The sequence below is a fragment of the Pteropus medius genome, unplaced genomic scaffold (assembly GCF_902729225.1).
Source record: "Pteropus medius unplaced genomic scaffold, Ma_sr-lr_union100, whole genome shotgun sequence".
Classification (NCBI taxonomy): Eukaryota; Metazoa; Chordata; class Mammalia; order Chiroptera; family Pteropodidae; genus Pteropus; species Pteropus medius.
Window position 1 is genome coordinate 7,927,028 of NW_024354499.1, and position 12,102 is coordinate 7,939,129.

Consider the following 12,102-nt stretch of genomic DNA (forward strand, 5'->3'; position numbering starts at 1 on the left):
GGAAGTTTGCATTTTATCATTTTTGCATGAGCAAGTAACTTTTCTGTTCACTATCTCTTCCCCATTCCCCTGCCCATTTTTAATATAGATTTTTTCCCATTTGTTTACCAAAGTAATTTTCTGTGTTTATGAAAGGCATGTGGCCAGTAGGATATACTGCCTTCCTTTAAAGACATATAATTTTACAGTACAATTAAGATGTCTATTAAAACCTTTATAAAGACATTCACCTATTCAGTTGCACGTTCATTTAATAAATATTTTTTGAATGCTCCCTATGGAGCACTTAATACAGGGACATGGTGATTCAATAATTAATGAGTTGGTTGCCAATCTCAAATAGCTCATGAAGAGACAGACATGTAAATAAGTAATAACAATAAATAGTGCCTAACAAGTACAATATGGCTGTGTAATAGGTATGCTATAGTGGTGATCCTGGATATGAAAAATGCTGTTTGATTGGGCTGTGAAAGATTTTATGTAGTAGAATATGATTGAATTTGTGAGTGAGGCTGATTCTTGGGGGCTGGGGTCAAGGGTGAATCCAGTGGGTGATAAAGCATGATAAAGGAATCTCCATTGCTAAATCACAAATTCATGAAATAACATGTATCATTCAGGGATGTGGTTAGAGATTACGGTACAAGCATGCCATTCTGGATAATAAGGTTGGAAAGGAAAATAGCAATCTATTCATGGAGAATTCTTATAAAATTTTTAGAAAATATAAGGATCACTCTGGTAAGACATGGGAGCTCTATAACCAGTGTAAAAGGGTAGCAAGAATCAAGGTATAGCTGAATCTTGGTAATTTTTAGAAAAAATTAATTTTGTCAGTTTTCCATAGAACTCATTCATATTTTTTCCCAAAGATTTTTTCTTTTGATTCTTTTTTCTTTACCATTTTCTTTTTGAGGAGACTTTTTCTCCTACTATATTTGACTCATTATTACTGTATACGATGTTATATGAGTATAGTACTTATTTATACATTTTTTACCCTGTAATTTGCTACCCTACTGAATTCTGATATTAATTCTAATCATTTTCCCAAGTTAAATTTCTTGAATTATTATAAAGACATGAATAATGTCTAGAAACAATAACTTTATCTAACGTTTACAAATAGTGTTATCTTTTACTTATTTCTGGTTCCTTCTTTCTTTCTTTCTTCTCTTCTTTTTCTTTCATTTATTTTTTTTTGCATTGCCTTAATGCCCCGGAATTACAGATTTCTCACAAATTTTAATTCCTCTATTTACAAACCTTTTTAAGCCAATTGCCATTTTAGAAACTATTCTGACAATTAATTTTATTCTATTTGAAATACATGAAGTATTTATGTATAATTTATGCTGAGGATTTCTAAACTGTGTTCTAACATGTGAAAGTTAATAAGTAATTACAGAAAAGAAAAAAAAAATTACCAGATCAACACGTTTGAGGAACACGTCTTTATACCAAATGTAAATGTTCATTTCCTATAGAATAGTTGGAATAATAGAGAATTTACATATTAATAGGCAGTATTTTTATTGTAGGAGTCAGAAAGTGTATGCAAAATTTGTATTTCATCAGAAACTTATTTCATGAAAACACCCTCCTTGATGGCTACACTTTATGCCAAACATTTTGGGGAATACTAGTTACTCAATATCCACTTGTAACAGGTCACACAAAACCAAAACTATATTCTCTGCCATACCAGACCTTGCTATTTGTTCTCCAGGTACTATTCTTTACTAAAGTGTTCCTTGAAACAGAATGGAAATAAGTTTTTTTATTTTTCCTGAGTTAAATTAGTCTTAATAAGAGGTGAGAGTTTCCATGGTTTGTGAATTGTGTGAAGATGAGTAGGTTGAATCAGGGAAAAGCAATCAGATGAAGGACCATTTGTCTTCTAACAGGTTTCTGGCCTTTGTGCTCAACACATGCTTTATCAAGGTGATTCTCTTCTACCTCTTTTTGGGACATCATGATTCTTCTTAGAAGAATAAAAATTTCTCTGCTGTGATGTAATATATTTATGGAAGTACACAGAGCTGGAATATTACCCAGTAGTATTGTGAAAAAATATATAATACAGTTCCACAGAACAAATTGTACAAAATAAATTCTATGGATTTCCAAGAATAATGATAGGAACAGGCTTTACAAAATGAATGTATTGTTAATTATATTTCTATAGAAGATGACTTTTTAAAATGAATCATTTGTTTAAATAAAAGTATCCATGTTGGTCAGTGATCTCTATTAAATTCTTCTTTAGCAAATAAGTTCCAAAATAAAAACTCGCTTACTTAATTTTTACATCAACCCAAAATACCTTATTAATAAATGCTTGCAACTAGATTATAATCTCCTTGTATTTGAGTCTGTATTTCATAATTTTAGTTCTTTCACAGCACCTAAACTAATGTTCAGCAATCCCTTAGAAGTTCAAAACAATTTTCTCGAAAGAAAAAAAATTAAAATGTTAATAATATGTTCCTTTCATTAGAAGAACTGATTTAAATTCTATGTTTCCTTCTTATCCACAGAAGAGAGAAGCGATTAGCAGTTCATTGGTGGAAAATAGTGAAAGGAGTTGACTCTTGGACCACAGCTGCAAATGACAGTGGAAAGAATGTGCCCTCATGCCCACAGTGGCAATCTTTTGATACTAATGAATAATTATTAGTTCTTGAATTCAAAATTTTCTAACATTTTAGATATTTCTCAATATAATTTCAATTTTCGAATTTTCTGACTCACAAGGCTTTAACATATTATTTTGTCCAAATTATTATTATTATTATTATTATTATTATTATTATTATTATTATTATTTGGTGCATGCACTCACTTTTTGTTCATTTGCACTTTCACTCCATATCTTTTTTTTCCTTTACAGTCATTCACATCTTATACATCTTTCAAGACTTATCCAAAGTTTAATATGCTCCATTAAGAGATGCATTTACTAGAAACTCTGTGAAAAGCAGACAGATCAGAACATGACATTATAGATAAACCATAGATTAGAACTAAGAAGAGTAGATACTAATCTTGGTTACATTAATAATTCAGTGATGGTAAGCAAACTAATGAATAGTTCTAATCCCTAATTTTGTCATTTAATAGTTGAGGATGAAAATAACTGAGATTCACAGTTACTGCAATGATTAAATTCCACGTTTAAGCAAGAAATTTAAGAGAGTAGGAAATAGAAGTTATCCATATTTCTCTATTGTATGCTAAGCACTCTGTGTATAATAGGCACTTAACAAGTGTCATTCTCTTCTCCCCACCTCTACTCATCTGAAGAGCAGGGGATATGTCATCGAATATGTGTATGCGTGTGTGTGTGTGTGTGTGTGTGTGTGTGTGTATGCACTCATGCTTTGTAGCACCTGGTCCAGTATTTTATATATAATTTTCTCAAGAAATATTCTGTTATGTTTGACTGCTTTGAAAAATTACATTTGTCAATCCTTAATAGTAATAGGAAAAATGGAAAAACCAGAGACAGCTGGAAATGGATCAACTATCACAATTAAGGTACATGGCATATCAATTAATGTCCCCACATGTCTTCTTGTAGACTCAGAACATCTAAAAGATTGACACAGTTTCTAAATATATTTGATTCCCAAAGGTCTAACTGATTTTAACTACATAGAAACAGCCAGTTTGGGTAAATTTGGAGCCCCACTTAGGCTGAGGGCCCAGTTGTGCTAACAGAGCACATTCAGGGAACACTGTGAGCAATTTTATTTATCTAAGAGTTTAGCCTCATGCTTGGGTTTGCAGGTGCAGCTGTAAATTTCAGGTGATTTACAGAGTGGGAAGCACACCAAATCTGAAATTATAATGGAGCTCAAGGCTCACAGCACCTTTTGTTAGATGCTCTGGTTTTATGATTTTGGGTGGATGCCACCACATATTTCTTCCAAAAGCAATAAAAAAAATGATGCCATTCAAGCTGAAAAGCTTAACAACCACTTTACCTTTATTGAATCTGTAGCTAATGTACTGAAATAGCAAGGGTTTGCTGCAAATGTAATTTGAGTTTTTGTCTGGGCATCTCTTCATGTCTTATAAATGGGTTTGCATTGAGCACAAAGGAGTTACCTAAAGGATCTAAAGATAAAGATGCAGAGCCCTATCTTACTATTGTTGACAGATGCCCACCTAGACACAGTGACTAGGACTTACTGGTTTAGAGATCATGGAAATCATGAAGCCATGTTCTAGAAGCTATCCTGATAGCATGACCATGGCCTTAGGTTTCTGCTTAAACTCCCCAGAACTCAGTTATTTTATCAACAATTTAACAGAGTTGAGGTTGATGACCTTCAGGTCCCTTCAAAGTCCAGAAACGTACTCTTCTAAGGAAACTTGCATACTTAATTGTTTTCTTTATTTGATTATTTGACACTTTGTATTTTCCTGAGCCTTTCTCCAAAGTGATGCTATCCTCCTGGAACATAGTAAATTAAACATGGGGTTTTGATTGTGTATTATTCTATAATTTTGACCTTATTTGTTAATCACATAGGAAATAATCTCTATGATTACAAACAGAAGAAAGAAAGCAAAGGCCTGCTTTTATAATTGTAAAGTTATGAGATAACTCATGCTTACTTAAGGTTGAATTATATTGTATGTGCATTAAAGTTTCAAGGAAACTTTATTTCCTCTAATCCTATTCAGATTTATCTAACCGTTTGGAACCCTTACTATTTACCAAAAATTATGCTAGAGAATTTCACTTGCATTATTGAATGTTGTCATCCTAACAATCTTACTGAAAGTCACACATGAGTAAGCAGGGCTTGAATTAAAACTTCAATCTTCTAATTCTAAACTTAGCAGCCTTTCATAAACTCATTCTATTAAATCATGCTTCTTATTACAACACAGCACAATTTGGAGACACCAGTCAACTTAACTCTCACCATAATCACAAATAGCTTCATTACTTCCTCAAAGTCATCTTTGCTTTTTGGCATTGTTTGTGGTCCTTTCATTCTAGGCTATGCAAACTTTACACTTATGTTAAGGTCCAAATGATGTCCCAATCCTCATCAAAACTTAATAATAATTACATCAGATTTCATATATCCTCTTTTTTGAATATTTTTAAGGAATTTTGTTTGTATAATACTTGGATGTAATTCTGTGTTCTGTTATGTTTTTATTTGTTAAATTAATGTTTGCTTATAAGCTCCATTTTGAAAAAAAGGATATTTTTCTGGTCATGCAGAAGAATAATAATTATTGTTTAATCCACCTTTCTTCGCCCTGAAACATGAAAATATGATAAAGTACTCTTAAACATCTGAAAATTCAAAGAGTGAGATAGGGGTTACAGCATCCAAACAAATTTAAAAAATAAGCAATACAATTCATGACTAAACTTGCCTTAAATTTTATTATAAGAACATATGTGAAAAATAGCTTTGTGGAAGGGATAGGTTTGAGAACATATCAATGAGTAAATTAGTGAAAAATGTATTTTTCCCAACAAGAGAGGATTTTCATGATAGAGGAAACAGTATATGCAAAAGCAAGCACAAATGTGGTTTATTCTTGAAAAAAGATGGCATTCTGTGTACTAGAGCAAGTTGAATAGTGAGAGATGACACAGGATTCATAAATTGGTACCTGTGTGTTGAAAGCTTTATGTTGTGTTGAACAATCTAGGCTTTATCTTGGGAGACACTAAAGATTTTTCAGTTTTGTTTTGTGTTTAGCAGAACTTTGCTGTGATAAGATTTGGTGCTGGAGAAACAAGGCTGAGTACAATGTAGAGGATAGATTGGGGAGGGACCATTGCCACTAATATAGTTGTGGTGAAGGAGAGGTAAAAAATTGATTCAAGAGATGTTCAAGAAATATAGTCAACAGAAATGATTGAATTGAAATAGGCTCTCAGTCCCTCTAGATTGTATTTTTTTTTAATACAAGTCTGCCTTTATTTCAACATCCAAATTGTTGAGAGCACCTGTCACCATCTAAATAAACTCAATTGCTTTCTCGCTAATATTTTTTTCTAGCATAAACCAAACACTGGTCCTTGCCCTTTGGATGTTAAAGCTGTCTTTAAATGAGAACACTGTTCAGTTGTGGATTATTTGTCTAAAAAATGCTACCCAGAACGTGTACTTAAACATGACCTCTCCATAGTACTACTTAAAGTAAGATGTCAAATACTTCTTTACACAGAAAAAAAAAAAATTGTTAATTCTAAAGATCTTGGAAGTAGTACCTTAAACTCTTTTCTACAGTGACTATCAGATATATAATACATCAAAAAAGTGTTAAGATAAATCAAAGATCAAGTCATTTTCCAAAAGGCAAATAATTACAGAAGATTTGGTATTCTTTGAGGACAAATTAAATTGCAATACTACAGCTGATCCCACATGATGTTAACCTACTATATGTGGTATTTAAGGGAATGTATTTTCTCAATGCCACAGATAAGTCACCTTTCTCTCCCAGTTGTGAATGTTGTTGAATATTCATGTACATCTACTTTCCCTCAAAATTCCAGATGCTCATTTGTCTACTTCTTAAAGAAGTCAATACTTATTTATTTATTTTTTTCATTATGGTCTGTGTTTACTAGTAACCATGCTGAGTTGTCAGTCTTATAGCCTTCATACTCCACTTCTTTTCTAGCAATTAATTCTTGATTTTGTTTAGGGATGAAATCACATTCCCAGTAGACAAGTTATGATTACTCTAAGACAATACAATATTTATCATTGCTGGTCATTTATTTTTGCAGTCTCTTATGCAACTAACAAATGGTCTAGTGGTAAATATGGGCCAATGAGAGGTTAGCACTAATTCTTTAGGAAACTTCTAAGAGAACTTTGGTTTTCTGATAAAAACACTAGTCATGCTGTGAATTTGTTTTCACTTTCCCTCAACGAACACATAAATATTTAAAATGAGTCAAAATGCTGCTGAAGTGACAGTCATCTTTCAATCATGAATTAAGAAGCCCAACGACCAAAATCCAAATCAATGAGCCTGGTAGAACTAAAAGAATGAAAGACCATGGGCCAGAGGTGTGCTGATAACCCATTCTCTGAAGGCAAAAAGAAAAGTTCTGATTTATATTGTTTGCCAATTTTAATGGTATAAATATTCCCATTTTGTCTGAATAAAACTAGCAATCAATGAACATCCAGCACACTACTACCTGAGTATCTGATAACAAAAATTGAGCTACTAAGCCTACTCCGGACTATTTATCTTAAGATCTCTTTATTTATTAAAAAAAAATGTTTTTATTGAGCACCTTCTATTTGCCAGAAGCTATTCAAAAGATTTAGGGTACAGCAGCATGCAAAATAGAGAAAAAGATCTCTGCCTTAATGGAACATTATAGGAAAAAGAAAAAAAATATGATCAACGAAAATATAATATGTAACTGATTTGTATAATATTTTAGAAGTTGATCAGTAGTATAAAACAGAAAGAAAGAAATAGCTCAGGGTAAGAAAGACAAGAGTTTGTTGGTCAGAGGAGGCGAATTATAGCAATAAATGAGATAGTCCAGATAGGATGCATTAGATGGTGACATTTGACCCAACTGTTGAAGAAGAAGAGAGATTCAGCCAAGTAAATGTCTGGAAGAAAGCATTCTAGGCAGAGAGAATTGTTAGAGCAAAGGCTGTTTGTTGGTCAGGAGCCTGGGAGGGCTAATTGAGGATTCTTCAGCAAAGTGAATAAGAGGGGAAGAGGAAACAAGCACAGAATCAGGGATCCTTTATAGGTCAACCATTGTTAAGGCAGTGAACACCATTGCTGAAGTCACTGAAGAAACTAACTGATGCATATCTAGGACAATGATAGCTATTTATGAATGCCCTATCTCATAGTTTTTGACAATCCTTTAATGCTAACTTCTGCTCTATGAGATCAATTTCTCCTTAGGACTTCAAATATTCCACAAGAAAACATTTTTCTCCTTAAATGACAGTTACAGCTAGATCTATTAAATTTTTATAAATTTTCCACTTTATTATGAAAGAAAACATATACTTGAAATTTTTCTCTTGTTTGACAAATGGTAGAATCACATCAAATACTTTATAAGGTTTCCTTTAAAATCAAACAAAATTACAAAACACATTCTGGGAAGAGATTATTGTTAGATAAAATATATTTCACTTATGTCAGCCTCTTTTGCCCTCTACATTCTGTTTAAAGAAACCACCAGAAACATATAAGTCAGGTGATTTTTAATCAACATTAAAATAAAAACTAGCAAATAACATCAGCATGCTGAAATGTAAACAACATTTTCTTAAAATGTGTAATGCAAATGAGTCTAAAAAAGTCAACCTAAGGGTATTAACTTGGAGGAAAAGAAATCATCTTCCTGTTGCCACATTTGGGTTCCGTGATCTTGATCATATGTCTCCCAACAGGGATGCAGAGCTTCAAGAGAAAGCACAAATAAATTTACTGTTGAAGGGTGAGAAACAATAGTGTAACTCCAATACCACCTAGTCTGGAAATTTTTAAAGTGGGAAATTGAAATAAACAATTCGCAAAAGATCTATGGCCATGCTACCCTGAACAAGCCCGATCTTGTCTGATTTCGGAAGCTAAGCAGGGTTGGACTTGGTTAGTACTTGGATGGGAGACCACCTAGGAAGACCAGGTTATGTAGGTGTAAAAAATAAAAAAAATAAAAGATCGTAAGCTGACAAGGTCCTTGCAATCTGTGAGTTCAACCAAGGGTTGCCTTGCCTAAAAAAATAAAGAAAAACAATTCACAAAAGAACTGTAAATGCTCACTCTGGTAATCACTCAATCAATGCTATCTATGTTGGATATAATTTCTAATATGATTGAAGTGCAATTTAAGAGATTTTTATATATGTAAATGTAAATATCGAAATAGACACATTTGTTACTAAGAAATATTAGGCCATGTGCATCAGAAACATTATCGATACTCCTACACTTTATCTCAGAAATTTGATTTCTAAGACTTTCTATTAAAGGGTTAATCTTACTCTGCATAATTTGTCTACAAGTGTTCTTTTAATAGGAAAAAAACTGAAAACAACTTATTTAATTCTTAAATTATTGCTTATTTATCAGTAAAATATTATACACCATTACAAACAATATATATCAAATTATTTGGAAATATATTCCTGCATATCATTAAGCTAAATGTGTGTTATAAACCTATACTGTTTTATAAAATATACATTAAATATACAAAATAAAATATTAAATATATATGGCTAAAAACAAATATGTAAAATGATTCAACAAAGTTTAGAATTGGCCATTGCTTGATTTTTGCTTATTTTCTTTCTTGCTTTTCTATTTCTCCTCCCAAGTTTTCAAAAATAATATACATTTTTTCTATTATAAAAAAGTTATTAAAACAAAAGAAAAATAAATTTTCAGCAAAAGATTTTCAAATTTTTAACAAAATAAATTTTCTTACTCTTCTGGTAGATAAATATTTTCATTACCATTTTTGTTTGAAACCCATTTGTTTACCAATATTATCAATATATGTTTATATATAAAACATATATTACATATTCATATTCATATATGCATAACAAAATATTCGTATCTAGTAAGCAGCTTCTGGGAATTCAAAAACTCCAGACAAATGTTTAGAATTATCAGTTTTCAATGGCAGAAAACATGACATATACACATACAATTATGCATATTGTTCATTTTTATATAACTTTTTATTGTCTATTTTGTGCTTAATCATACATTGTCATACATTAGGGAAATGCTAAGGATAATGGCACAGGAATAGAAAGAGAGTGACTTAAATCCAAATTTGCCACTAACCATGTCTTTTGTTTTTTTGCACATCATTTGAACTTCTCTGTGCTTGTGTTTCCATTTTAAAGCAATATTGTTAATATGAATAACAGTTAACATTTATCGAGTGTATAATACATACTAGACAGTAATTAATATGTTTAACAGGTGTTATATATTGCTCAAAACAACCCTATGAGTAGGTGGTAACATTATTTCTGTTTTATAACTGGAGAACTTAAAGAAGAGAGAATAACTAACATTAAGAAAAAAAGTTAATAAGTGACAAAGCTGGGATTCAGGCTCAGTATTTTGACTCCAGTGTCCTTGCATTCAACCCATAACTTTATTTCCTCATTAAGTTATAGATGATACTTTTCAGCCCTTCTTGCTTTCTGTTTTTTATGAAATATAATTAAGATACTATGGCAATCACTTTATAAAATATAAATAGCTGTGTTTTAAATATAAATTCACTAGCAGTTACTCTTCTTTGTGTTGGTTTTGAAAGACCCCATAATGTGGTCTTTTGCCAGAAAAGAGCTGCAGACTGTCTCCTAAGACACCTGTATGAAGACATTTTCTTGGTGAATGCACATGAGTTTTGAAGTTCCAGAAATAGAAACTATTCAGTGTCCTAGGGATTTGGGGATTTAAAATATTAGCTCATAAATTAAATGACAAAAAATTTAAGGTCTAAACAAGTCAAGAAATATTTATAAAATTGCAATAATACATCATCTTTAAGGTGGTAGACATCCATATCCTCTAAATAGCACAATTTGAAATTTTCAAGAAAGAACAGTTGATTGTATGTAGTTTACAGAGCAAAATGTTACTATATAACTTGATACTTATCATAAAGGAATAATCAAGCTAAATAATTATGCTGTTTTACCTAATAAAGAGTAATGCAGAACCCTTTAGAATCATAAAGACGTCAGTTGGCCACTTACTTTTTCATTCAGATGAGTCATTGTTAATATTCTTTTGGTAGTTATGTAAAAGGTATACTTGATAACAATTTAGGACATGATAATTGTGCCAAGAATTATCTGAGGCTGCACTCTGATGCCTTGTTAGAGGAAATTTCCCAATTACTCATTGACATTTTGTACATTCATGCTTTTATTCTGAAAAGTCACGTGTTTCTTCACTGTTGGCGCATTTGGTTAGTTTGTTTTTGTAATGCCTAAAATGTATGTTTATTTGGGTATTAAAGATTAATGTAATATTGTTGAATTAAATGGAATCAAAACATTTGCTTTCATAAAAGCTAAGGAAAGAGGTAGAACTACTGACACAAAAATTTGTTATGAAAAGCAGTTAGCTTTCATATTAATATGGTGCAGAACATATGAATATTTGAAGGTCAGACCATCATAAACATGTATCCTACAGGTTTTAATGAGAACTCCTTTTTTATTTAAAAAAAAAACTTATTTTTCAAATTTAAGTTACCTTTGCTTTCATTGGTTATGCTTATTACAGTATTATATAGTGTTTATCTCTGAATATAAATTAATATTTGGCTTCTTCAATTGTCAATTGGCTGGTCAGTGTAAGTTGTTAAAGATGTTCAATTCAGTAACAAAGTCATAGATCCTAGAATGCAAATATGTTGCATAATAAGTGTTCTTTCCACGATGAGATATCAATTATAATCCACAGAAAAATTTTCCTTTCAGCACAGAAGAGGCTGAAAATCCATTTTGACACAATACTTTATGAAGATAAACCTAGCAAATAGAAGAATGTCCAAGAGCTGAGAAGTATTTGCCAATGTATAATATATTCTAATGATATCCCAAAGATATAATACTCTGAGACTTATCTTGAAATAGTCAGCTGGCCTAAACTATCATATTGCTACAAGTATCATGATGTAGGGAAGGCTGCAAAGATGTTACTTAGATTTGCTTCCAGAAGATATTTAGAGTTTGGTTGGGCAGCAAGGAGCAGTCATAGAGAGCACAAATTTGTGGGTTCATATGTGGAGCAGATCCACATAGTTGGAAGCAAATCCAGATAGTATCATGAAACAGTGAAGATTACTTTAGAAAATACCCCTCTGGGCTAGTTATAGACACCATGGTATTTTACTCTTTGTACCATAAGTTAAATTAAAGTGAGTCCTTCATTTAAAGAATATCTGCGTGTACGTATATATGTGTGCATGTGCGTAAGTGTATGTGTGCACGTGTATATGTCTATAGTAATGCTTAGAAAGCCTCTATGAGAGTAGAACTTAGCTCTAGGCTTCAATTCTATTCTATTTGTCCTTTC

At 31.7% G+C, this 12,102-nt stretch overlaps 1 protein-coding gene and 1 pseudogene across 3 annotated transcripts in view; one reads left to right on the plus strand and one right to left on the minus strand.

Moving 5' to 3' along the window:
• The window catches only part of LRRTM4 (leucine rich repeat transmembrane neuronal 4), a 644,127-nt gene that overhangs the window by 74,623 nt on the left and 557,402 nt on the right, over nucleotides 1–12,102 (minus strand). The window lies entirely within an intron of this gene.
• LOC120594679 (uncharacterized) lies at nucleotides 8,565–8,683 on the plus strand (annotated as a pseudogene).